Here is a 27227-nt window from a genome sequence, read left to right as displayed (position 1 = left end):
GAACAGGAGGAGGGAGGAGGAAAGGGAAGTACTGGGATCGAATTGGAACAAATTATATTCCATGCTTGTATCATTATGTCAAAATGAACCCAATATGATGTAGACGTATAAGGTGCTAATAAAAAATTTTTAAAAAAAATTTAGGCTCCTGGGATTATTGCTAATTTTGTACTTGTGGCTTGTATAAAATAAAAAAAGACCTTATCAATGTTTTCCTGGCCACTCTCTGGCAGCCAGTGTTCTGCTAATACAGAGAAGTCATGGAGATATGGTTGAATCTGACTGAATTTCTCACTCTAATACATGTGTAAGCATCGGAGAAAACATGAGTGCATAATGGGGATTGAGGGTAGGGGATTACACTTGAGCCTATCAGACTTCTGGACGTCCTACTATTAAGGTTATGTGCCTGAACATTCTGTACTTTATCCAGAAACTCCTAGAGGTATATTACACTTCAATGTCAAAATGAATTATATTTTTGAAAGTCACTTGAAGCCAAATGACATAGCTATGTTTTGAAGAGATGATTAGGCATATTCTACACCAAATTGGATATAGGTAGAAAGTAGATCTTGCCTTTAGTTGAGGTAAATCTCCTGTTCAGTATAATGCTGCTTTAGTTATGGGACCTAATTTCACAGGTCAAGAGCTATCATTTACGTGAAGTTTTAGAACACCAGATGCTATGAGTAAGTGTGCAAAAGTTAAAACATCTGCAGATTTTTCTATACGGAATGAAAAGCAAATGACATTTAGAAAAACCATGAAACTCATAAAGTTTATGGATGGGTTTTTAAAAGGGAGAAGCAAGAAAAATGCCGACACTAGAGAAGTCAATATAAGTACTTCAAAGACATCAGCAATTTCTTTCTGAACCTTCCTTTCCTCTCTAAGAACATTTTTTCCTATTTTAAAAGTGATTATAGAAAATTCTGAGAACATGAGAAGGAATAAAGAAGACAATTTATATCTCATTTAGTCCACAAATCCAATGTTATATCTATTCGCATATTTCACTATATATTATAACATTCTTTCAACCTTTCCCCCCTAATAACATATATCAGACAGAACTATCAAGGCAAGACCCCTCTGTAGGTTTAAATATTTAGCCAGTATGTGAATGACATTTTAGTTCTAGTGATAGAGAGCATTAGTAAAGAAATTTTGTGAATACAGAAGCTCTAATTGAGGAGTTATAGTGAGGTTCTAAGTTTGGGTTTGATAGCCTCTGAGATCATCTTCACTTTAGTGAATGTACTTGAAATTTGAGAATAAGGAGGGCTCTTAGGTAAAACAAAGAATTCCCCCATCTGAAATTTTGGAAAGTGTGTTCCATGAACAAGAAGTGCTAGAAGATGTTCATTTGTGTTCACATAGTGTAATAATCTTGTAAGTTTAGTAGTAACTGAGTTGAACAAAACCAAATTTCTCATCATTTATTGTTAATATGTAATAATATTCTCTGAGAGAAGATGTAGAATACTTCCTGTGTACCCATGAAAAACATATTTCTCAAATAAAGATGGCAAAATGTAACCAGGGGATCCAGCATTCCAAAGTACAGTCACATGTCACTTAACAAGGGAGATGGATTTTGAGAAATACATCATTAGGTGAGTTCATTAAGTGAACATCATAGCATGTACTTATAGAAACTAAGAAGGCTATGACATTACTATATGATAAATCTTATGTGACCACCATTCTAAATGTGGTCCATCACTGATCAAAATGCACACAACTATAAAATTCTTGGGAAATTCTGCCCTGAAGCTATTTGGAATGGTACTTGCTCATGTTTCTAGAGAGGTAGGAGGGAGAGCCTAAACATCTTACAAATGCAAATCTTGAGACATTAGGTGTGGCAGAGACACAAAGAGGACTGTGCAGGCATGGAACAGGGCGCCTTCTGGGCTTTCCATTAGGCATTTAAATTATTAAAAGGACCAGCTGACAGAAAAAGGATACTGGAATCTTGTGCCCTAGAGGGAGTTAGAGAAAAAATATGGTGAACCAGGCATGCATCAAAGAGAACCAGAGGACTAAGAAGAAGTTTGCACTGACCCACTCTAGCTGTTTTTGCCCATTGTGAGGAATTAGAGAACTCATTTGATCAGGACTTCTGGGAAACTAGTTACTTCCAAGTTATCTCCTTGAATTAGAAGCTGAATTTTGTGGTGAAAATATTTAAAACGGAAGCTTCTTCCTTAGTTTTAAGTGGAAGCATGTCCTAGGAAATCTACTTTCTAAACTAGGCTGTGATGATCCAATTCTCTGTACTACAAAACACTCTTGTTTTTAACTATTATGGATATTAGCATAACAATGTAATAATGTTCAGGTGGGGACTAGGAAAAATTGGGCAAGTTTATAGAGAAGTTGAATGAAGTCAATATGGTAGCAGTAATAAAGCACTGTGTCCTCAAGAGGGTTGAGACCACTCTTTTATAAATGTGTATCTGTAGAGATCTCTAAAGGGATGCAAATGGGTTCTCCTGTTCCTATTCAAAGAAGGAGAAACTTTAGGTCTTCCAGTAATCATTATGATGGAGACTTTAACAGGAGGAGAGAGATGTTGACTTCAAAGTAGGACACTTGGATTTTAATTATTACTCCATGGATTTTCTTTTGCCTTGCACCCAGGATGACTTGGATTCAAGCCATAAATTGCTCTAAATATCTACAAGATCACAAATCACTACATTATCTACCTTGACTCTTTAGCATCATCTTGGGACATGTGTTGTTCTTGCAAAGATTCATTTCCTCATCTGAAAATTTGGATTAGTGACACTTAATACTCAGAGTCCAAATTAGGTACATTTTAATTTAATTGTTCGTTTACCACACTCTTATTAGTGCTTATAATTATTCAAACAGTGGAGTTCATGGTGACATGTTCATACGTGCACATAACATGATTTACAACAATTCATTTCCTAGTACTTCCCTTTCCCTCTCATTTCCCTCTCCTGTCCCCCTCCTCTACTTTTCTCATCTTCCTTTTACTTATTTATATGTCCTCTTTTCATTGCAAATTATAATTATACATAAAAGTGGAATTCATTCTGTTATATTCATACCTGTATAGAATGTAATTTGGTCAGTTTTATTTCCTAGTTCTTCCTTTTTCCCTTCCTCCCTCCCCCTCAACCCCCTCAATATGCTATTTCTCCTATAGTGATGTCTCTTTTATTTTTTGTGAAATGCCCATTGCATTTAATTTTTTTTCTCTATAGTATCTGCATTTGGGAGAAAGCATTTGATCCTGTACCAAGTGTGGCTTATTTCACTTAGCATGATGTTCTCCAGTTCCATCCACTTACCAACAAGTGACATAATTTCATTGTTCCTTATTGCTGAAGAGAATTCCATTGTGCATATATACCACATTTCCTCTGTTCATTCATCTGTTTACAGACACCTAGGCTGGTTCCACAACTTGGTTATTGTGAATTGTGCTGTTATAAATATTGAAATGCATGCATCACTTAGTATGCTGATTTCAGCTCTTTGGGATAAATATTGAGGAGAAAGTAGTGGGCTTATATGGTGGTTCCATTCCTCGCTTTTTGAGAAATCTCCATAATGCTTTCCAAAGTAGTTGTACTGATTTGCAATCCCTCCAACAAAATATAAGTGTTCCGTTTTTTCCCCCACATCCTTGCCAGCATTCATTATTGCATATATTCTTGATGGTTTTCATTCTAATTATGGTGAAATGAAATCTCAGTGTAATTTTGATTTTCATTTCCCTGAATACTAATGATATTGAACATTTTTTTCATATATTTGTGGTCATTTTTATTTTTATTTATTTAGAGACAGGATTTTGATAAGTTTCCCTGCCTGTGTCTAGAACTCACAATTCTTCTACTTCAGCTTCCTAAGGAGATGGGATTATAGGTGTGGACCCACCAGGCCCGACTGATAAATGAGGTAAAATTTAAATGTACATAGAGGGTCTAGTAAGGTTTTCAAGAATATAATAAGTACATAAGTTTTGAAAACCATTCTTTAAGCAAGCTGGTGGCAGACCAGCCATATTTTACCTCCTTTGGTATTTAAATTACAGATCATTAATGTTGACATTTTCTTTAAATGGCAGCAAAAGTTCTTGATTCTCAATCATTCATGTTACAGGGATGTTATTTAATCTGAGATGAGTGTATAAAATATTTATCATTACCATCTTTGCTCATGTGTCTTTTAAAATAATTCCGTCCCATCCTAGTACAAAGCAGATTTGGAGTTAAGAGCCCTTGGTTGAAGTCTCCAATCTTTGTGACTTTAGGCAAAATCCCTTACCATTTTATGGGTCTCAGTTTCCTTATGTATAAATTGCCCACAGTACTGGTCCAATCTATTTCACAGTAATATCATTAGGGGCAATTGAGATAGAGTGTTTGGAATTACCATGCAAGCTCTGTAAAGCAGAATACATCTCTCAACTGATAATCAGCAATGGAGGAAGAGGGTTCATGGGTCTTTGCTTCTAGGGCTCCATTAGGATGCAGGGACATGGGTGAGTAAGAAGTCATGATTCTCATTCTAGCTGCATCTGCCTGTGTCATCTTAGATGTGACTGTTCCTCTTTGTTCTCTACATCATTAAAAGATAATCGTTCTCTATCTGATGAAAAAAAATTGGAAAGTGGAATCAAAGGTGATTTAAATAGATTCTAAGATTTCTCACTGCTCTGCATTTTAGGGCTTGGTTGTATAGTGCTGTTACAGTCCTTTTCTGCTGCCATTCTAAGGGAGGGAGTCAACATTCAGTAAACCTAATTGGATTAGGTCGTTCATAGTGAGATACCTGCCAAAAACACATAGTGTATTCTGATAAACCTGCTTTGTGTCCGTAAAATTACATCTTTTCTTCTTTCTTAAGAGGAAACAAAAACACAGCTTGGCCTCTTTTTGCAAAAAACTTTTTGTCCCACATTTTTTGCTGCATGGATACCAGGTGCCAAGAAGCAAGTGATCCCACAGGAATTTCACTTTGGCACTGCTGAGGACAAAGGGGTCATTTAAAAATGTCACAATCCTGGGCAGGCTCAGCACCTAGTTTGAAGAGTGGAGCCTGATTAATTGGGCTGTCCCTCCCAACAGTTCTGAGCTTTGGCCTTTTCATTTGCCAAAAGAAAAAAGAAAGCAACATTCTTACTCTTAATTTTCACAACCTCAAGCCAACAGAACGTGACAGAGACTGGGTATTTCTCAACCATGAATTTCTTCTTCCTGTAATACTTAACCTCACTGGTTCTTTTCAGTTGTCAAATTGAGGTAACATGTCAAACTAAAATTTGAGTGGAATAAATCATTCTTTGTATTTTATTTTTTTAATTAATTGATTTTTTTCAGTGCTGTAGGTGGAACCAAGTACTAACATGTCTAACATAATAGCAAATGTGCCTACCACTAAACTAAATCCTCAGATCTTATTATTTCCTAATTAATCATTGATGCTACTTTTTATGATAATGGTAATAAGAGCTGGCATCTATCAAGTGCTGATTGCATGCAAGGCTTTGGGTCAAGTTTTTTATATACAATGTCCCTCCCAAAAATCTATGAGATCAATATTGTTATTATCCTCTAGATTGATAAAGAAACTGAAGATTAAATGGGGAGATTAAATTACTTGTCTGAGGATGCAGAGGTCTTTTTTTTTTTTTTTTGGCCAGGGGTTGGTATCAGGGATTGAACTCAGGGGCACTCAACCACTGAACCACATCCCCAGCCCTATTTTGTAGTTTATTTAGGGACAGGGTCTCACTGAGTTGCTTAGTACCTCGTTTTTGGTGAGGTTAACTTTGAACTCGAGATCCTCCTGCCTCAGCCTCCTAAAGTACCGAGATTATAGGTGTGCACTACTGTGCCTGGTACAGAGGTCTTGAATGGGTTCTCAAACTAAAACATTTTGGATCCCAAATCTTCAGCTTTGGGACATTCCCTGCTACTCGTTCCTACACTTAGGTCTAAATTTAAAATCTCAATCCAAAATATTTTCAAGTCAAAAGACTTTGAAGGTCTAATCAGAAACTATCAATTACTTACTGTAAATCTTGAATCAGGCTTCTTTCTAGTTATGAAAAAGAGAACAGGTAAAATTCATTCCTAACCTGAGAGCAGGGAATAAGTGGTCTATTACAGGTTGAACTATATGCAATTGCTGATTATTGACCATTATTGACAAAAGGAATGGCAATCTAATGTGGCTGTACAGTATCAAAGTGCTCTATGTTAAGCACTAACCACAATATTTCAGACAGGAGACAGGTAAGAAATGTATGTGTGTGAAGCATTAAATTTAAGGTAATGAGAGAGCCGGGGGGTGGGGGTGGTACAGTGTGGTGGCAGAGCTTGTGTTTAGCACATGCAGGCTCTTGGGTTTGATCCTCTGCACCACAAAAGAACAACAACAACAAAAAATAATAAAGGCTACAAGAGAGGTCTCGATGTGTGAAGAAATGGAGGGACAAGCTTTCACAAAAGACATTGATATATCATCAAAATAAAAACAAAAACCACTTTGTTGGCCCCCCAAATGCATATTACATGTTTTCAACACTAGTTTATAAAACAGTCAGGTTATCCCAGCGGCTTGAGAGGCTGAGACAAAGAGGATCAAGAATACAAAGTCAAAATTAACAGAATGAATCAAACACCATTACCCTATGTAAATGTATGATTACACAAATGGTATGCCTCTACTTCATGTACAAACAGAGAAACAAGATGTATCCCATTTGTTAACAATGAAAATAAATTAAAAAAAAAAAAAAAAAAGAATACAAAGCCAGACTCAGCAACTTAGCAAAGCCCTAGGCAACTCAGTGAGACCCTATCTCTAAATAAAATACAAAAAAAATGGCTGTGATGTGACTCAGTGGTTAAGCACCCCTGAATTTGAGCCCTGGTCTCAAAAAAAGTAATTAATTAATTAAAAAGTGCACTGGATGGAATGGTACACAAGTAATCCAGCAATTCAGCAGGTAGAGGCAAGTTCAAGGTCACTCTTAGCAACTTAGTGAGACCCTCAGCAAATTAGCAAGTCCCTGTCTAAAAATAAGAAGGAAGGAAGGAAGGAAGGAAGGTAGGAAGGAAGGAAGGAAGGAAGGAAGAAAGAAAGAAAGAATAAAAAGGATCAGGGATGTAGCTCAATGGTAAAGCATCCCTGGGTTAAATCTATAAAAACAAAACAAAACAAACAAACAAAAAAAAAAACACAGTAGTAATTAGAAAAGAAAGAATTAATTGAAGACTGGAGTTTTCAGAAAGCGGGACAGAAATATAGATGGTTTACATAAGACATTTAAGAACTGTAGAATTAAAACAGAATTATAGTTAAATGACTACAGATGATCTATTTTTTAAAGTATCTGGTTCTGTAATATTTTATCACAACATAAAAAGTATTAATAATCCTAAAGTTTACATAATACTATTTGGGAACAATATAACACAATTCAAACTCAGGTCTCATTAGAATGGATTCTAAAACATGTGATAATAAATGAACAAATATTTATCAAACACCCCTATGTCCCAGTGCTGTGGCAGGCATCATAAGAGAGAGGAGGAAAAAGAACCCAAAGTTTCTTGCTTTTACAACATCAAGAAGTTGTTTAATTACCCCCAAGATTGCTTTATATCCTAGCTGGTATCAATACCAAGGAAAAGAGCCCAAATCAATTCTGATGGAGAAGTAGCTACTTCAGGCTTTCCCATTGCTACACATTCCTGTTCTGTCAAATGGTGTCAGCCTTTCTGCATGCCAGGGTCTGCTTACCTAACAGGGATAGAGAGGGCCAGATGGCCACGTCCTCCCACCTCCTCCCAGGGGAGGTTGATTCCAGTTTCACAACCATTCCTGGGAGGGGGAGGTGCAGCTCAACCCAAATTAGACCAAGGCTGGGAGTGACAGGTAAATGAGTGCAGGGCCGCTTGGCTCTGTCTGCCCTTTCAGAAAGTAATCAAGTCAAATTATCTACAAGAAGAAACTAGGATCATGGCTGGGGCGGGGGTGTGTGGGGGTGTGGGTGCAAATGAAAAACAGATTCAGAGGGAGGCTGACTTGAGAAAGTCCAGGAGCTTTATTAAAAGAGAGAGAAAGAGAGAGAGAGAGAGAGATGTAGAAATACATTTTCTCTTCATCCCCAAACTCCTCTTGCTTTTAGAAATTTGGCTTCATCCCTTGCTTATTTCTCCCCCTCACTGTGCATTTTTGTTTGCATCTTTCTCTGGATCTTCTTAACCCAAGTTGAGGACTTTAGCCTCAGGTAGAGAAGAATGAACATATGTGGATTTGGGAAAGAATAAGGTAGAACAGAATAGAACTCTGGCATGAATGTGCCTGAGCCATGGGTGAGTGACTGTCATGCAAGAATGATGGGAGGTGTCCAAAACTGGCTTTGGGCTAAATCTGCACACTTCAGCCTTTGATCCAAAATGTGGTTCATTCATAGGCCTTATAAGATGAATTTGAATTCTTTGGATCACTGACTTTCCACCAGAAATTTTACTCCTTAGGGAAAATTTCTGCAATATTTTGAGACATTTTTGGTTGGCACAGCATTGAGAGGTAAGATTTGCTGTTGGTCAAGCAAATCTCAGGGTACTCCTGAACCTCATCTTACAATGCACAGAATAGCTTCCTACAACATAGAACTGATTCAAAATACCTACTGTGCCCAGCTGGAAAGTCCTACTGGATTAAGGATGAATAATAAATTGGAAATAAGGAAGTACAACTTTCCAGTTGCTCCTAACCATGTTCTTAGCTGAGAATGTAGCATCCCCTGTGTCCTCATTTGAATTTAGAGGCTGAAGCTGCATTACAGCTGACTTCTAGAATCTTGATCTTTCACATTTGGAAAGAGCAGTAGCAGTGCAATCTTGTGGTAGCCCTCCTACTAGACTATGTCCTTATTCTTCCATCTGTCCCTGAGAATCATAGTGTTACCTTTCTTATCAGAACCATCTCCAGAAAACCATCAGCAGGATCTTAGACACCTATCACATTGCCTCTCCATACTTTAATTTATGTCCAGGTGAAATAAGGGGGATCTCAAAGGGGAAAGGAACATACAGTATGATACTCTTTATGGTATATGTGCATAGAAAGGGAGAAATCCAATCATTTTGCCTAAGACTCCATACCACCTGACAAATAGGTCTCTCATTTTTAAGGCATTGCTGGATAGCTTGGTAATAGACAACAAATGTTCATTTGGAGCAGTACTGGAGGTAGTTCCATAGTGGGAAAGTGGGAGCTAGTTTGGTAACAGTGTCTGCCCCTCTAGCATGGTTCCATTTATCTCCTGACATTCTTGATCCCTTTCATATGCCCCCAACCTTTGGGTGGTGATTGGCTCCTTTAAATAAATAGTGTTCACTATGTTTAATACAATTCTCAGGATCAATTTCTGCTTTGGTATTCTTGTGAGGGCTGCCTCCCATTTCTATTTCTAACAGAACAAAGAGGTTCCATCAGGATGATTGTTTCTAAGTTCCAAATGACAGATAGAGGGAATTGTTCAACTCTGGCCTCAGGGTTTGTTTTGAGGGGAAACAAACAAACAAACAAACAGAGATGGCATGAGCCCAGGTTCTAAAAGGAAAAATTCCACAGGTATTTTTGGCAACATCAATAGATTCCCATAATTGAATGGTCACAGAAGAAGAAGCAAACAACAGTTCTAGAAAAGGGAGTCCTAATTCTTAGAGCTCCCCTGTCCTTACACCAGGCTGGATGGGGCACAGTGCCTCATGTCAGACTTTATTAGGGGACAATAGGTGCAAAGAAACATAGCTTCAATTGATAAAAAGATAATATTTAGGTACTAATTTTCTATCATCTCCCTTCTGTGCCCTTCCTCAGGTCCTTTTTCTCTCTTTCTCTCATTTCCTTTCTCTCTTCCCCTTTACTACAAAAGCCCCTGTTCAAAGGGATTTTACTTTGCCTTGGTAAAAATACCACTTCACATTTCTAAAAGGTTTAAATGCCTGTAAAGAGACTCAGAGGGTGACTTGAACACCGACATCCTCAAATAGAATGGTTTCTGAATGCAGTTAATGTGACACAATCAGAAGCATGCGGATTATATTTCATTTAAAATTCACACCATTTTAAATTAAAGGAGGAAGCGCTAGATCAAAGAAATGCTAAATTTTGTTCATTTTCAAGAAACCTTAGGCAAATTGTGCATCTCACTTGGTTTCAGCTTTTAATCTGTAGAGTTAGAAGTCTATAGGAGATAATCCTCTATGCCTCTTCAGATTCTGACATTCTATAGATTTTTTTCAGCCAGAATTCTGTCCAGATATGCTCTTCATAAGTCAGTGAGGTAGAGATCTGAGACTAGCATTGTCCTGTGAATGGATAACTTGCTCTGGTTCTCACTCACCACAAAAATGGGGGGAAAATGAAAAAACAAATCAAATCCTCAAACATACAAGCCATCTGGAACTGAAGCACTTGTTTTGTTTTCCTCTTTTAATCAAGGGTCTGGGCTGAGGGAGCAGCAATGATGCGGTGGTGATTCAAAACAGCCTCTGCAAATTCTGATGGAGCATCAGGAAATTGCATTGTTTTAAAAGACTGGATTATGCTTAGTTGAATGCAAAGCACAAGGAGTTGAGGAATTTACACCACATACCACCCTGCAGCCTTTTGTTCAGTTAACCTCTGCTTGCTCAAGGAATGGTGGCCTGAGTGATTGCAAACAGATGTGGGAAGGAAAACAGTGTGGTCTGAGTGGAGGGCAGCGAATATGCTAAATCACACTTTTGGGGGCCATTCCTATAACCTCAGTAATGATGAAGTTCCACCTTGCAATGATCATTCTAGCCTCGGGGAGCAGATGGAGTCCATTTGGCCTCTACTGACACATAAGACCTCAAAACAGTAGCTAGAATAAAGGAAACGTTGGTTGTGACTCTTAATGAGCTATACTACCAAGGTTTGCTTCATTCATTAAATTATTACTTACTGAGAACATGCATGTTCCAAGTGATATGGTCCCTGCCTTCAGGAAATTTATAAAGAAGGAATGAAAAAAACAATCCTCAAGGGCAGAAGCTGACCTGTCTTATATAATCCTCCCACCAAACTGCTGTTCTCTACAGTTAAATAAACAGAGATATGAAATAATTGGTTCAATTCCATTCAGCTTGTCAATGGATTTCATAATCTTTTGAATTCTTACTTTAGAATTTTTGCAGGGTGTCACGCCCTCACTTACAATAAGAACTCTTCTGGGACTTAGTTTCCTCATCTCTCCAGCAAAGAGGCTGGAAAAAATTAATTAGGTGTCTTCCAAATAGAATACTCTATTTAGTACTAGTGTATTCCAGAGGCTTTTCTACCAACCTTGAACTACTTGAAATAATTTTTTTCTCTTGATTATTGGGCCATTTTCTTTCCTGGCTCTCTGTCTTATTTCTTTAAATGCCCTTCTTCAACCTTTTTCATTAGTTCATTCTTTTTTTTCTGGCCTTTTGAAATGTTGGGGCTGCCTCATTCTTGAGCTGCCACTACCCCAACTCCCACTTTGCTGTTAGTGAGCTAATCTATTCTGATATTTCTTACTCTTTGATGTGCTGATGGACCCAGAAGTAGAGACCTTACCTCTGGCTCAGGACTGAGGCTTGTTCCTACCCCAAGAATATGTCCATGCATTGTTTCATAAGCACTCTTTTTTTTTTTTTTTTTTTAAAGGAGATGATGTGTTGGCACTCAGCATCTATTACAACCATCTTCTGGTACACTTTTCAATACTTCGGGGGCTGGAGTCCATGTGTAGCATTTTCCTAGGCATAAATTTTGTTCTACGTTTTGGAAGAATTTGCACCATATTTGAAAGGTAAGGGAGAGGTAGGAACAGCTTTCTATTGTTTTGAATGTTGCAACTGGTAAGCAAGGTTATGAAGTTGTTCTGTTTCTGTTTTTGTTTTATTCAGTGCTATGACATTGGAGCTTCATGGTTGTTAAAAACATTTCAGGGAGTGATGGCATCCTAAAACTTCATTGCAGATAGACCTAGGTGTTCTTTTCAAATTTTCAATTTCATTGAAATATGCCTACAGAATAGCAAACACTACCATGCATCTACAAGTTGGTAAATTTCAAAATCAGATCACAGAACCACATCCTGTAATGGTGTCCACATTAAAAACAGTCAAAGATTTGAAGAAAAAGCATAAAAAAAATGGGAGAAAACTCTTTGTTAGCTACTCTTCTGACAGAGGATTATCTAGACTATAAAAAGAACTCAGAGAGCTTTACACCAAAAATCAAAAATCCCAATTAATAAATGGGCAAGTGAACTAAACATACACTTCTCAAAAGAAGAAATACAAATGGCCAACAAATATATGAAAAAACATTCAATATCATTTGCAATTAGTGAAATGCAAAACAAAACTACACTGAGATTTCATCTCACACTCGTAAGAATAACTGTCATCAACAATTCAAATAATGGTGAGTGCTGGAGAGGATGTGGAGGAAAAGAACACTTTTATAGTGTTGGTGGGATTGGAAATTTAGTACAACCACTATGGAAATTACTATGGAACTTCCTCAAAAGACTAGGCAGGCATCCACCATATGACCCAGCTACCTCACTCCTCAATATTTATCCTAAAGAATTAAAGTCCTCATACTATGGCAATACAGGCATACCCATGTTTACAGCCACACAATTCACAATAGCCAAACTATGGAACCAACATAGATGTCCAACAGTTGATTAATGGATAAAGAAAATGTGGTATATATACATGCTAGAGTTTTATTCAGACGTAGAGAAAAATGAAATGATGGCATTTGCCAGGAAAATGAATGGAACAAGAGACCATGATATTAAGTGAAATAAATCAGACTCAGAAGGTCAAGGGATATGTATTTGCTCTCATATGCAGAAGCTGGAGAAGAAAAAGGAAAAGAAAGGTGGGAGCAGGTCTCAAGAAAATTAAAGGGAGATCAGTGAAAACAAGAATCCAAGAGGTGGAAGATCAGGGGAGTGGAGAAGTACTGGGGAGTGATGTTGGTAAAATTATATATACAAATATGTAACAGCAAATTTCATCATTATATGCAACTATAATGTATCAATAAAAATGTGAGAAAAAAATCTGAATGTACAGAACAGTATCCAGAACTCCCCGTCCTATCTTCTACTTCTCACAAAAGATCACCACTGCCCTGTCCTCAAATAGCATAAATGAGTTGTTTATTGTACAACTTTATATAGGTGGAAGCTTGTAGTATATATTCTTTTTGTCTGATTGCTATAGCTAGGGGTGGAATTTCTGGACCACAAAGATGTATATGTTTAGTATAAATAGATACATTCCAATAGGTTTCCCAAATGTGATTTCCCAATTACACCCTAGTGGTAATGTATATGAGTTAAAATTTTTCTTAAACATTTGTCACTATTCATCTTTTTACATTTTAACTATTCTGATGGATTTGTAGTGAAATCTCATTATGATTTTAATTTCCATTTCCTGGTTACTTAGTTGAATAGTTTTTCATGTATATTTGGATTGTCCCACTAAATACATGCCTCTTCAAATCTATCATTTTCTTACTGATTCGTAAGAGTTCATATATTCTTTTTATTACTGTTTTATTATTTATTTTTTAATTGACACATAAAATCTATACATATTGATGGGGCACATGTGATGCTTAGATGTGTGTATAAACTGTGTAGTACTACAGTCATGGTAAACATAGCTATCTCCCAAACACCATTCCTTTATGATCCAAACATTCAATGTCTTTTTTTTAATACATAAAACAAAATTTGTACATAATTATGTAATACCACGTGGCCTTTTGATGCATGCATGTATGCATTGCACACATCCTAATCAAAGTAAACACGTCTGTCTCTTCGGTTTCAATGTGGTGAAAACATTTGAAATCTTTCAGTGTTTAGAAATACACAGCACATTGTCCTTATATTTTGATCATCCTGCCATGCAATATCACCCCAGAACCTATTCCCCCTATGTCCCCAGACTCAGGTAATCATTCTACTCTCATCTTTTTTATGACATTGACTTTCTTGGATTCTGCAGATGAGTAAGATCTGGTAGTATTTGTCTTTCTGTGCTTGGTTTTATTCACTTAAAGACCTCCAGTTCTATTCATGTTGTCAAAATGGACAGGATTCTTGACTTAAGTCCTTTATTGGATGAATACCTATTATGGTACTCTGCTTTCTCATTTTTCCAACTCTTAATAGTGGTGTTTAATGAACAGAAGTTAATTTATTATAGTATAATTTATCACTTCTTTAAAATTACAGTTGGCATGTTTGTGCCCTATTTAAGCAATATATGCTCTGTGCATGGTGTGAAGATATTCTTTTAAGTTTATTTTAAAAAAATATATTGTTATGCTTCTTATGTTTAGATCTTCTATTTATCTGGATTGATATTTTGGACATGATAATTGACTGAAATGTGTTATATGTGTTCATATAGCTGTCCAGTTATCCACTCATTATATATTGGAAAAATCATTATTTACCACTGTATTGAAGTGTGATCATACTTGTGATAAATTAGGTATTAAATATATGTGAATTTCTATACTTCTAGCCTGTTCCATTTGTCAACATATGCACTAATTTTGCACTGCTATTATGTTTTCATAGTGGGCCTTGATATCCTGTAGTAAGTCTCCTCACTTTATTTTCTGTTATTCATCATCCTTTGCATCTCTAAAGTTTTGCAGATAAACAACTTGTCAGTTTTCATACACATAATACACACACACACACACAAAATGAACACACCTTTGTGAATCTTAACTTGGATGGCTCTGAATAGATAATTAAAAGAATTGGTATTCATTCAGTACTGAGCTTTCTGACCCATAAGCATAATACAGTTTTCCATTTATAACCCAGCAATACAATATACATATTGTTCTATGTAGTTGATTTTTGAATGACTCAAAAGGAGAAGAACAATCTGAAAAGGGAATTAAGAAAATAATTGCACTTACAATAGCATCAAAAAGAATAAAATACATAATGATAAACAACGAACTTAATGAAGGTAGATGATATGTACACTGAAAAGTACAAAACATTGCTTAAAGACATTAACAAGATATAAATAAGTGGAAAGACATAATGCTCATGAATTGTGGGACATTGAGTACTTTGAAATGGTCAAGCAGATCCAAGAATGCTGTCTATAAATAGGGTAAATTTCCAACAATGAATTTGATAAGATTGTTTTGATAATGACATCAAAAACAAAGATAACAACAACAAAATGATAAATTAGACTTCATCAAAGTTAAAAACATTTGTGCATTCAAGTGCATTGCCAAAATATGTGAAAGGAAGTCACTGAGTGAGAGAAAATATATTCAAGTCAAGTATCTGATATGGGGTTAACATCTGGACTACATAAAGGACAACTGATACTCAGAATCAACAAAAACAAATAATCCAATTAGAAAATGGGTGGAGGACTTGGGCAAAAATTTTTCTAGATGATATAAATAAATGGCTAAAAGTATATGAAAAAATATTAGACATCTCTAATAATTGCATTAGGAAAATGCTGATAAAACCCACAATGAGATACAACCTCATATTCATTAGGATGATTGGGTTAAGAAAAAAAAAAGCAGAAAAATTACATGTGTTGGCAAGGAAGTGAAGTTGGAACCCTTTTGTATTGAGCTGGTAAAAATGCAAAATGGTACAGCCACTGTGGAATACAGTATAGCAGTTCTTCAAAACAAACAAACAAACAAAATTAACCTTATGAACCAGTAATGTTACACTTAGGTATACATCTTAAAGAGTTGAAAGTAGGGGTTCCAGCAGTTGAAAGTAGGGATTACAGCAGGTCTTTGTACATGGAATACTCACAGTAGTATTATTAATAATATTCAAAAGATGGAAACAATCTAAATGTCCATCAATGGATGAATCAATGAATGAATTCTCAAATTCATAAATATAAGTACATATGTGTATATATGTATGTCCATATTCTCATTTTTAAAAAGGAGAACAAATCTGACACACATTAAAATACGAATGAAACTTGAACATATGCTAAGTGAATTAAGCCAAACACAAAAGGATAAATATCATGACGCTGCTTATGTGAGGCAGCTATGATAATCAAATTGATAGAGAAATACAATAGTGGTTACCTGAGTGTAGCAGGTAAAGGGGTGATTAGTTAATGTTTAAGGGATATCGAGTTTCAGTTGGAATGATGAAAATTTTCTGGAGATGGATAGCAGCAACTCAATATGGTTAAGATGATCAACTTTATGTAGCATCTACCTTACCACTATTTTTTTAAAGAGGAGAAAAGAAGAAGAAATATGAAATTGTTCTCTGTCTTTTATAATTGCTTACATAATTACCTTTACTGGTATCTTTTGTTTTTTAATGTGAATTTGAATTTACTGCCTGGTTTCTGCCTGAGAAAAACATTCTTTCCAAATTTCTTTCTGCAAGTATGAACTTTCCCAGGTTTAATTTTTCAGAGAATAACTTTTTATTTCACCTTCATTTCTGACAGTCCACTGCTTTCTGACTTCAATTGCTTCCAATAAGAGGTCAGATGTTAATCTAACCACGTTTTCCCTACTTTGTTGCTTTTTCTTTGTTGCTTCAAAGTCTTCATCTTTGTTTCTGTTTTACTCTATTTTTACTGTAATTTGTGAAAAAATTGCTTCACAGTTATCTTACTTGTAATTGTAGAAATCGAATGTGTAAATCAATCTTCTTTCAAAATCTAATTTGGGATGTTGTGTCATTTTTTTTCAATATTTTCCCTGAATTTTGTTTGTTTATTTTCATGCTTTTTCTTTCATTATTTTTCAGATTGCATAATACTAATTGACATCTTAAACTTTTCTTTCTCCTGCCAGCTTAAGACTTTATGAGTTTTTCTAATGGAGTTTTCATTTTGGTTGCTGTACTTTTCAATACTACTGATGTCTGTATTTTAAAGATATATTTGTTGCTATTCCCTATTTGTTGGGGCATTACCAACATACTTTTCTTTGCTTTTTTTTAATCACAGTTATTTTCTTTTTAGTTTGAAGATATTTGTAATATTCTTTGCTAACCAAGTCCACCCACTCAGTCACATCTAAAGCAGTTTCTATATCTTGATTTTCTCTGTGTATGGGTCATGATTTCCTCTTTCATTTCCTGCATCCTATTTTTGGTTGAAACTGGCTATATTAGATGTCATATCCTACTGACTCTGAATACTGAATCACCCTCCCCTTCATGCATGGCTGTTGTTGTCCTATTGTCATTTGCTTGGTATTGTTAATTATTTAGTGTCTTCACTGAGATGGTTTGGCTGAAATTTTTTCACCCATAGTGTGCAGTCTCTGCTATCCTGGATCAGCTGGTTTTTCTTAGTTTTATTTTCTGAGTTGTGTTTTGTCTTCTTATCTAAAGATATCCCTGAGATGACACAAGTCATTTATTTATCAAAGATTCTGCTTAAGTTTCCTTAGGAAGTATGGCCTTTATCTCTTCTTGGATATATGTTTATCATTGAAGTTACTATTGTGGTTCAGAGAGCTTACATTTTCTTGCTCTACATTTTCACAGGGTATAATGACTTTGAAGTTTCCCCTCTGATTTATTTCAGCACACACTGAAAGCACACACGCTGTCTTATAGATCTTCAGAGATTAATGTGATTTTGTTTTTAAGTTTTGCTTCCTGTCAGTCAGTATTTGGTCAGAGGTTGTATTAAACCTTGAACTAATGCAGATTCCACCCTGTCAGTGAGTCTGTGTGCAGATTCCTGGGGGAATGCTTTCAAATGTGCTGTGCTCTGGATGTAGCCTAGAACATGCACTCCATCTCCATGACCCTAGTGTTGATTCTGATTCCAGGACAGATAATCCTGACTGTCTAGATTACATTTATGGCTGCTATGCTGTAATAATGTGTCAAGGATCTGCTAGCCTCCTCTTCATTTTTGACAATGCACTTAGGCATGGAATTCTTCACCTTATATTACAAATAAAGTCTATCCCTTCAGACACAGCTGCAGGGTTTTTTATTCTTTTGGCCTGTCTTTGCTTCCTGGGGAGAGCCCCTTTGCACTACAGTAGCTATGCTTAAGGAATTGATTTTACTGGAGTGAATTTCCCTCTTTGTGTGGGCATTGAGAGTAGGTGGCAGCCTCTGATATTTTCAACCTTTTCTTCTTAGCATGGAACTTTCATCCTACATGTAAGCCACAGTAGAAGCAATCAGGGCCTCAGTATTCTCAGACTGCATTTCTAGAGCAGAGCTTACACTGTGAATGGGAGCTGAGTGGGGGAAAGGATGTGTCCTCTCAGTCATAACTGCCTGGAGCAGGATTTCTGTAACTTGAGCCTAGAGGAATATCCCTCCTAGGGGAAATCTGTAGCCCCAGAAGATAATCCAAGTAGAAAGGGATCACTTATCATTTTGCCCTCACCTGCCCAGTGTAGATTGTCCATGGTAAAGCTTTCTACTATACAGAAATTGGAAGGGAGAAGGGAAGGAACATAGATCCAACACCCCAGACTGTCACTGTTTATACCAATACATAGATTTTCTTTCTTTTTTCTATTTTTTGTGGGGATACCTTTGATTGATCTCAGGGGTACTTGACCACTGAGTCACAACCAAGGTCCTATTTTGTATTTTATTTAGAGCAGGGTCTCACTGACTTCCGTAGTGCTTGACATTTGCTGAGGATGGCTTTGAACTCGTGATTCTCCTGCCCCAGCATCCCGAGTTGCTGGGATTACAGGCATGCACCACCATACCATAGATTTTCTTTAATGCATGTATCACCATTTGGTGTATGTCCTTTGGAAAATTTCCAGATATTTTAAATGATATTTTTAAAAATAATATTTACCAGTTAAATTGTTTTGCTCTGAAGTTTTGTTTGGCTCTTTATTCAACCATTACTGACATCATGCCCATACCCCCTTCATTCATTTTTAGTTTTATTTACCCTCCTGATTTATATGCTATTGTAAGATATTTTAACTATATTTTTAAAAACTCACAAGACATTATATTTATAATTCATTTGTCTTATGTAGTATGTATCCCTACATCTATCATTTTCTTTGCTATTATTCCTTTTTATATCTCAGTCTGTCCATCTGGGATCATTTTCTCTCCTGCCTAAGGAACCACTTCTAGAATTTTATTTAGAATCTCTTGACGGATGTCAAACTCTCTCAGATCTTATTCACTGTGTTTTTTTTGAAAGATATTTCTACCAGATATAGATTATAGGATGGCAGTTATTTTCTAGTGTCATATTTAAAGTATTCTTTCCATTTGCTGGCTTTCATTGTTTGTAGTAAGGACTTCACTTTCAACTGTCTTCTCTTTGGCTACTTCTACATTTCTTATTATCTCTGGGGTTTGTAGATTTACTGTATCTAGTTTCCTTTCTTTCTTTGTTTTTTTTTTTGGTTTTCCTTTATTTTGGAAAATTCTCAGCTGATAGCTCTTACACAACTGCCTCTAACCTGTGTGTGCATGTGTGTGTACGTGTGCGTGTGTGTGTGTGTGTTTTCTCTTCTTGTTCTTGGTCTTTGATTATAATCTCTTATAATCCAGGTCTCTTTCAATATGTTACCTTTAGTCCTGTTTCTGTGTTCATCTTTGTAGGATTTGGATAATTCATCTCTCTTTTGTAGTTTACTTCATTAGTTGTATTTAAATCTTTAACTTATTTACTGTGTTTTCCATTGCCATAATGGTATTTTTATTTCTAAAATTTAAGTAGATTCATTTCAATTTTTCTTAGTTATTTATGTATTTATTTTTACCTGACTACAGTTTCAAATTTTGATTTTTATTTCTTTGAACATACTACACATAGCTGATCTCTCTCCCTTTCTCCCTCTCTCTCTCTCTCCCTCTGTTCCTTTCCTATGTGTACTTTCAAAAATTTCCATTTGCATTTGTCATTGATGTTTTGCCATTTCACTAAAATATGAAGAATGGATCTATCTCCTTTTAAAAGTTGGTGGAATATGTAATTATTGTATTTTTATATCAATATCTGAAACAATCCCCAGCTATCATCTCTTCAAATGACTTCCTTTCATTCTCAGTGTGTCTCATTCTGGGACATAAATATATAAAACCTTCATATGTTATCCTTCTTGGTATTTGCCTTCCTCTTATATTTTCTATCTCATTGCTTTTTTGTCTTCATTGTTGTCATTAATTGAGATCTAAGTTGGAGTTTACTAACTCTTTTTAACTGTTTGTTTTCTTTTAACTTCTATTTCGTTTTAAAAACAATACAAGAAATAATTATTATATGAAAAGTATAGTAATATAAATTAATGTGCACAAAAAATATAAATTCAAAACTTATTGGTTTTTTTTCAAATCTAAGGGTTTTTTTACATATTTTAATTTCATATTTAATTATTAAAATAATTTTACTTTTTGTATTCTCTATCTGATCCTTCAATATCTTAAGTTCTTGAACATCTAAACTGATGTCATTTTTTTTTCTTTTGACTATTTATTTTGCTTCTTTTCCTTGTATACAAGTTAATTGGTGCATATTATCTGAAATTTTGGTGTTCCAGAGTTAAAATGTTAAGGGTTTGCGACAGATACAGTCACCATTTGTTTTACTCAGGAGCTGAGGGATTTTATTTATCCAGGACTACTTCACTTTATTTTGTAGATAAGGTAGGAGGCTCATGATCCTCCTCCCTATTATTGGCAAAAGAAAAGGACAATTTTATCCATTTTTTGCATGAGTATTGGCATTTGTCTAAAAGTCAGTTTCTGGTTTTACATTCGCTTACTGGTTTCAGTTTTTGCTGTTGGTGGTGATTCTGTTTTGCTTAATTCCCCTTGAGTATTTTCCCTTCATGTTTGTAAGTACAAAAATTTATTTTAAAGGTTTATGTGTTATAATTTATCTAAGATCTAATGTTATTGTGAAGATTCCTAAGAATGTCCACTCTGTGCATATTAATAGAAAAGTCATTATTGCCCTACACATGTTCAAAAGGGAAGACTTTCTTATTCTTATAATTTTATAATTTATTTAAATATTATTAGATAAATTATATTTTTTATAATTTCTATCCATAATTCAAAACTTACCTATGTTCAAACAACTGGAAAAATACATTCTTAAGCATTAACTCAGCAATTTCTTTTCTTTGTAACTTATACAAGTACCCTGAGTTCTAGATTGAATAAAAAGATCTATTTATTTTAGAAACTAACATGCTCACTGTGTGCAGAGTCTACCATTTGTATAATATCTGTTACTTAATTAGTTAATGAATAGCTGTTACTTATATTGTAATTAGTGAGAATACTGTACACTGTATATGCCAGTAAGTCAGAACAGGGTCGAAATTCTTTTGGGCATTAAGTATTCAACTTTTCTTATTTGTCAGATAAGATAATAAGATCAATATTGCATGATTAATATCTTGATCGAATGATAAAATGCATTTCAAGATAGGGAATCTCTATTAAAATAAGAGGTGATTGATTAGTGGTGGCCTTTCTAAATTTGGAAAGAGCAAAGTTTTCAGTGAATACTAGTATTAAGGAATGAAAAACAAAGTCAATGTAGTAAGCCAGTTTTGGAAATGGTATTTATTTATTTATTATTTTTTTAATTTATTTTTTTTGTAAAAAAATGAGATACATGTTGTTTCTGTTTGTACATGAAGTAAAGGCATACCATTTGTGTAATCATTTGTCTACACAGGGTAATGGTGTTTGATTCATTCTGTTATTTTTTTCCTTCCCCCCCACCCCTCCCACCTCTCTTTTCCCTCTATACAGTCCCTCCTTCTTCCATTCTTTCCCCCCTCCCATCCCCCATTATGTGTCATCATCCACTTATCAGTGAGATCATTCATCCTTTGGTTTTTTTGAGATTGGCTTATCTCACTTAGCATGATGTTCTCCAATTTCATCCATTTGCCTGCAAATGCCATAATTTTATTATTCTTTATAGCTGAGTAATATTCCATTGTGCATATATATATATATATATATATCAATCACAGTTTCGTTATCCATTTGTCAATTGACATCTAGGTTAGTTCCACAGTCTGGCTATTGTGAATTGAGCAGCTATGAACATTGATGTGGCTGTATCTCTGTAGTATGCTGATTTTAAGTCCTTTGGGTATAGGCCAAGGAGTGGGATAGCTGGGTCAAATGGTGGTTCCATTCCAAGCTTTCTGAGGAATCTCCACACTGCTTTCCAGAGTGGCTGCACTAATTTGCAACCCCACCAACAATGTATGAGTGTACCTTTTTCCCCACATCCTCGCCAACACCTGTAGTTGCTTGTATTCTTGATAATTACCATTCTACCTGGGGTGAGATGGAATCTTAGGGTGGTTTTGATTTGCATTTCTCTTATTACTAGAGATGTTGAACATTTTTGGAAATGGTATTTAGAACATTAAGTTAATAACTCTCAAGGAGCGATCACCTGCTATAGAGTCAGGCAACACTTACGAGAGAACCAACTGCCACATGAAGGGACCAGGATATGAATGGCATAGAGAGACTGATTTTTACCAAATCCATCATTTTTCCACAAATACTCTAGGAAAACTCACTCTTCAAGGTCTAAGAATCCTTGGAAAGGATATTGGTACAGGACCTTCTTCAAGTGTGAAGTAGAATGACATGATCACAGTTAGGTTCATGTCAGAACAAGTTTATGACCTGGCTGGTTTTGCACATCCTCATTTATGCCCTTCCAGTAATCTGAAACCTAACCCTAAGGAGAAGTCACCGAAAATTCTCATTTCCATACCAAAAAGGTAAATGCTCATGTTCCACAAGGGGAGATAATACAGAAAAGAAAAAAAGCTGAAGGACATAGAAGTACCCTGGAGTGAATACAGATGTAGATATGTGTGTGTGTATCAAAGTCACATTGCTTGACCAAGCTCTAATCAGGTCTTAAACCTTCCTCCAGATCTAGCTGTGCTCTTTCTTACAAAATCCAATTTTAGCTGAAGAACCCCATAAGGTCAATTTATCGAGCCTTCCCTCCTTCATACCTAATCAACTTTTATGTCTGATCAGTTTCCTCAACTTCCACCGTCCCCAGGTGATGTCTGATCACCTTGACTGTCTTTATAAGAATCTCATTAGGTCAGTTTAGTCAGTCTTCTTTACCCTTGACATTTCTTCTTCGTAATCTTTCCATCCACAGACACTCCTCGTGTTCCTTGCTATAAACTCCCATTTTCCTATACTGTATTTGTACTTGAATCCAGTCTCTCTCCCTCACTGCAAAATCCCATTGCCATTGTTCTCATACCTACTGTGATAATCCTGAATACAGTCTGCCTTACCACTTAACAAGTATCATTGGATAATTTTATCTTTAGCTGTGTGTGAGGAAAGGAATTAGAGATGCCTCAATGTATAATCAAACTACAAAAAAAAAAAAAGTGTGTTAATGATACTTGCAAAAGCATTATTTCCAAATCCATGACTGATACCAATGACTTAGACCAAAACCTTGCATTCTCTAAAGCTAATCCATCAACAAGTGCTGTCAGTTCTCTCTTCATTGTACATTCTGGATCCTTCACTTTTCCAGCACATATAGGCTGTATCCCTAGTTTATCTTCTGCTCTCTCTCACCAGGATGCGCCTTTCTCACCTGTTCCTGTCTCTTCTACCTAACTCTACTCTTGACTCCTCACAGACCTTTCCCCACAAAGCTGATATAATTGTCTGTTAAAAATGAATACCATATCAAGTTTTCTTCCAGTATAAAAATTTCCAATGATTTTTCTTTAGACTTTATACCAGAATTCCTGACAGTGACCTAGAAGAAACCATGTAACTTGTCCTTTACCCACAACTTCTACCACCCTCCTTTCCTCATCATGGCCCAGTCACACTAGCTTGCTTTCTTTCTCTTGAATATGCAGAATTGATCCTTGTTTAATAGCCTTTACATTTGCTGTTCCCTTTGCATGGTATATTAGACGTCAATTGTTACATGGGGAGATGCTTCCCATCTTTCAGAATCTCTTCATATGCCTTTGCTAAACTTATTGACATATAGCATTGCCTCCATTGCTACTTGTTTCTTGCATTATACACAACATGCATCACTATCTCAAGTTACATATTTTTATTTGTATTTTTAATAGATTATAGTCTTGTGTAGAAGATAAGCTTCAACAGTATTATGTAATATGCAAACATTTTTCTCAAAGGGATATTATAAACTCCAGGAAACCCCAAAGGGATTATTCAGGTCTTTAAAAGCCCTTCTTCTCTGGAAAAATCATTTTCATTCCCCTTAGTGCTTTTCAGACAGCAGTTAGCCATGCTCTTGACTTCTCTGTTGACTTTATCCTTAAACAACAAAAAAACAAAAAAATGAAGTGAAATCATCTGGGTCTTAAACTCTTCCCAGGACAAATATTTTCCAACCTGGTGCAATATTTATTTATTTTGTGTATTCGTATGTGCAGTAAAACATCTCTCTTCTTCCTCACTTCTTGGAAAAGACTGAAACAAAGTTGCTTTGAAAAAGTTGACTATTCTCATTAGTCATTTTCAGGTTAGGGTTTGAAGGTAAATATATTAAGAATAAAGGTCAAAACATGTTCCCTGAAGCTTCCAGAAACCACCCTTCCATTCTAACCACTGATAAACAAATAGCTTATACAAAAGAGCATAGAAGTGAAATTATGGCCTGAAAAATATGCCTTGAGATCTTAAAAAATGTGAATCACTTTTCCAGTTCCTAAACCAAATGCTTGGTTCTTTGAGGTTTTTTTTGTTTTGTTTTGTTTTTTAATAATTGAGAAAAGTTCAAACTAAATTGAAAACCTGACTCCCTTTGAAGGCAATCATTATATTAAAAAGCATAATTATCATAAAGAAAACTCTACACATTCAGACGATACAATGTTGGTAAATAAATACCTATTTCATGAAGCAAAAATCTTCACCACATTTGCTATTCAAACCACGCTCTACTGAAGTCATAGTTTTCAAATAGAGTATATGAACATTTTGTTCTGTTCAGGTTGCAAAGAGTTGGCTCTGACTTAAATGCAAAGGAATAGGGAAGAAGGTAGCATGGGAAGACTCTAGAAACCAAAGATACTCCATTCTCACAATGCTTTTGGAGATGGCCTTACATTCAGTTTTACCTTGGGGTTTAAGGAAAGTCCCTCTTATTACTGATCCACATTTACTTCATTTTAAATAAGAATTTTAAATGAATTCTTTGGTAGAATTACTTTTTAAAAGTAATCTTTTTGTAATATTCTATCTCTGAAGGGAATATTCAAAAGGAACAAAACAAGTTTCTTTTCCTCCCCAAACTTTGAAAATAGAGTTTACTGTTTTTTTTTTTTTTTTTTTTTTTTGTCTTATAGTAGAATTCAACAACTAAAATACATTTCTGAAAGCCAAAAAATTATCTTGGAAATACTGAACTCAATTTAAAGGTAGGTCATATAGTCCACAAATATCCCTAGACATTATTATGTTCTTCGTACACAAACTACTAAATAATGTTTTTATGAATAAATAAATAAATACTGTGATGCATGTGGTTATCATGAAATAAAGAATGTAATTATTTTAAAAAGACAGGAATAAATCATTATTTCTACTTCTACCATGAATTTATGTCAAAGTTTTGGTCAGCATGTATTTTCTATAAAACGTAAATACACCCTTTAAAAACTGCATATATTCACATAATTTTTATTGATGTAGCAATTTTTCTAGGATGCATGACATGACATATGAGCGGATACAAAGATGGAAGTTTTAGTTTTTGCCTTCAAGAAGCTCATATGTACAGAAAGAAAGAAAGGAAAAGGAAATGTAGAATTACACTAGAGTGTAATGGGTACTAAGAGAGGCAGGAGAAGATTTTGGTCACAGCTCATTAGTATCTAATCCGATCTAAGAAATATGATCAGCTTCCAAGATAAAGTGAGGTCTGAGTAAAATGTGAAGGACAAATGGGAGCAGCCAGGCAAACCATGTATGAGAAAGGGAATATGTGCCTAGCAAAGGCACCAAAACAAAATTAGAGAAACTACAGCAGAGGGGGATGTGACTATAGCTCACAACATGCCTTACTTTCAAGTTGAGTCCTCTATTTTCCAAATAATTATTTGGCTTACAGAAATGTAATTTAGTTATTGAATATGTGCAATGGTGGGGGTCGGGGAGAACATTGATTTATTTCAAAGTTTTGGAAGGAAAAATATTTTATACATCTTGAGGATTTCCTCCAGAAGTAGAAATATTTTAAAAGCATCACTTTAGAAAAGTTACCGAGAGTTCTCTTAAAATATTTATTTAAAATGAAATAAATGGGGATCAACATCAGGATTTTACTCAGAAACCTCAAAGTTACACTAAATGTGATGTCAACTCCTTAAACATAGTAGAGAATGTGATATCTTTGGCTTTTGAGTTCCTTTGGAAAAGCTAAGAAGTTTCATGGACCCATCTATCCAGGTTGCATACATAGTACTTATAAAACACTTAAACATATATGATCATTAGAGATAAAGAATAGCTACTGGAAGTGGAAAATCTACTTATCTGGTCCCACTGTTTCTACTTGAGGTATCTGTTTACCCTGCATATCCACTTGTGACTTTCATCTTCAAATTATTAAAAATCATCTAAGCATAAATCATATGAGAATGGTATATTCTAACAAAAAGACTCAATTCTACTTCAACTCCAAATGCCATATAAGTATAATAAACAATTTGTAAAGGTTGGTAAAAGAAAAATAAATCACTGTTCTTTTGAAAACAACACAATTCAAATGATTGGGATCTGTCGATGGCACAAGAATGATATCTCATATGGAATAATACCTCAATAAATAGGAAACACTTAAGCTCATTTTCTCATTCATGTTAGAAAAACAAAACCAATTCTCATTCATGTTAGAAAAACAAAACCAATGTGTCTGGTAAAGCAGTAACTATTAAAGGTAGTCATAAAACAGAATGATCTTAAAAAAAAAAAAAACCAGAAAAATCAAATGTCAAGACACGAAGAAAGATAATTTTCATGTCTTGACTGATAGGTGTTTAATTTCATTTTGACACATATGGATTTTCAGTTTTCCCAGTACCATTTGTTAAAGAGGCTTTCTTTTTTC

Source organism: Sciurus vulgaris (genome assembly GCF_902686455.1).
Source record: "Sciurus vulgaris genome assembly, chromosome: 11".
In the NCBI taxonomy this organism is placed as follows: Eukaryota; Metazoa; Chordata; class Mammalia; order Rodentia; family Sciuridae; genus Sciurus; species Sciurus vulgaris.
Note: the sequence above shows the minus strand (reverse complement) of the source record.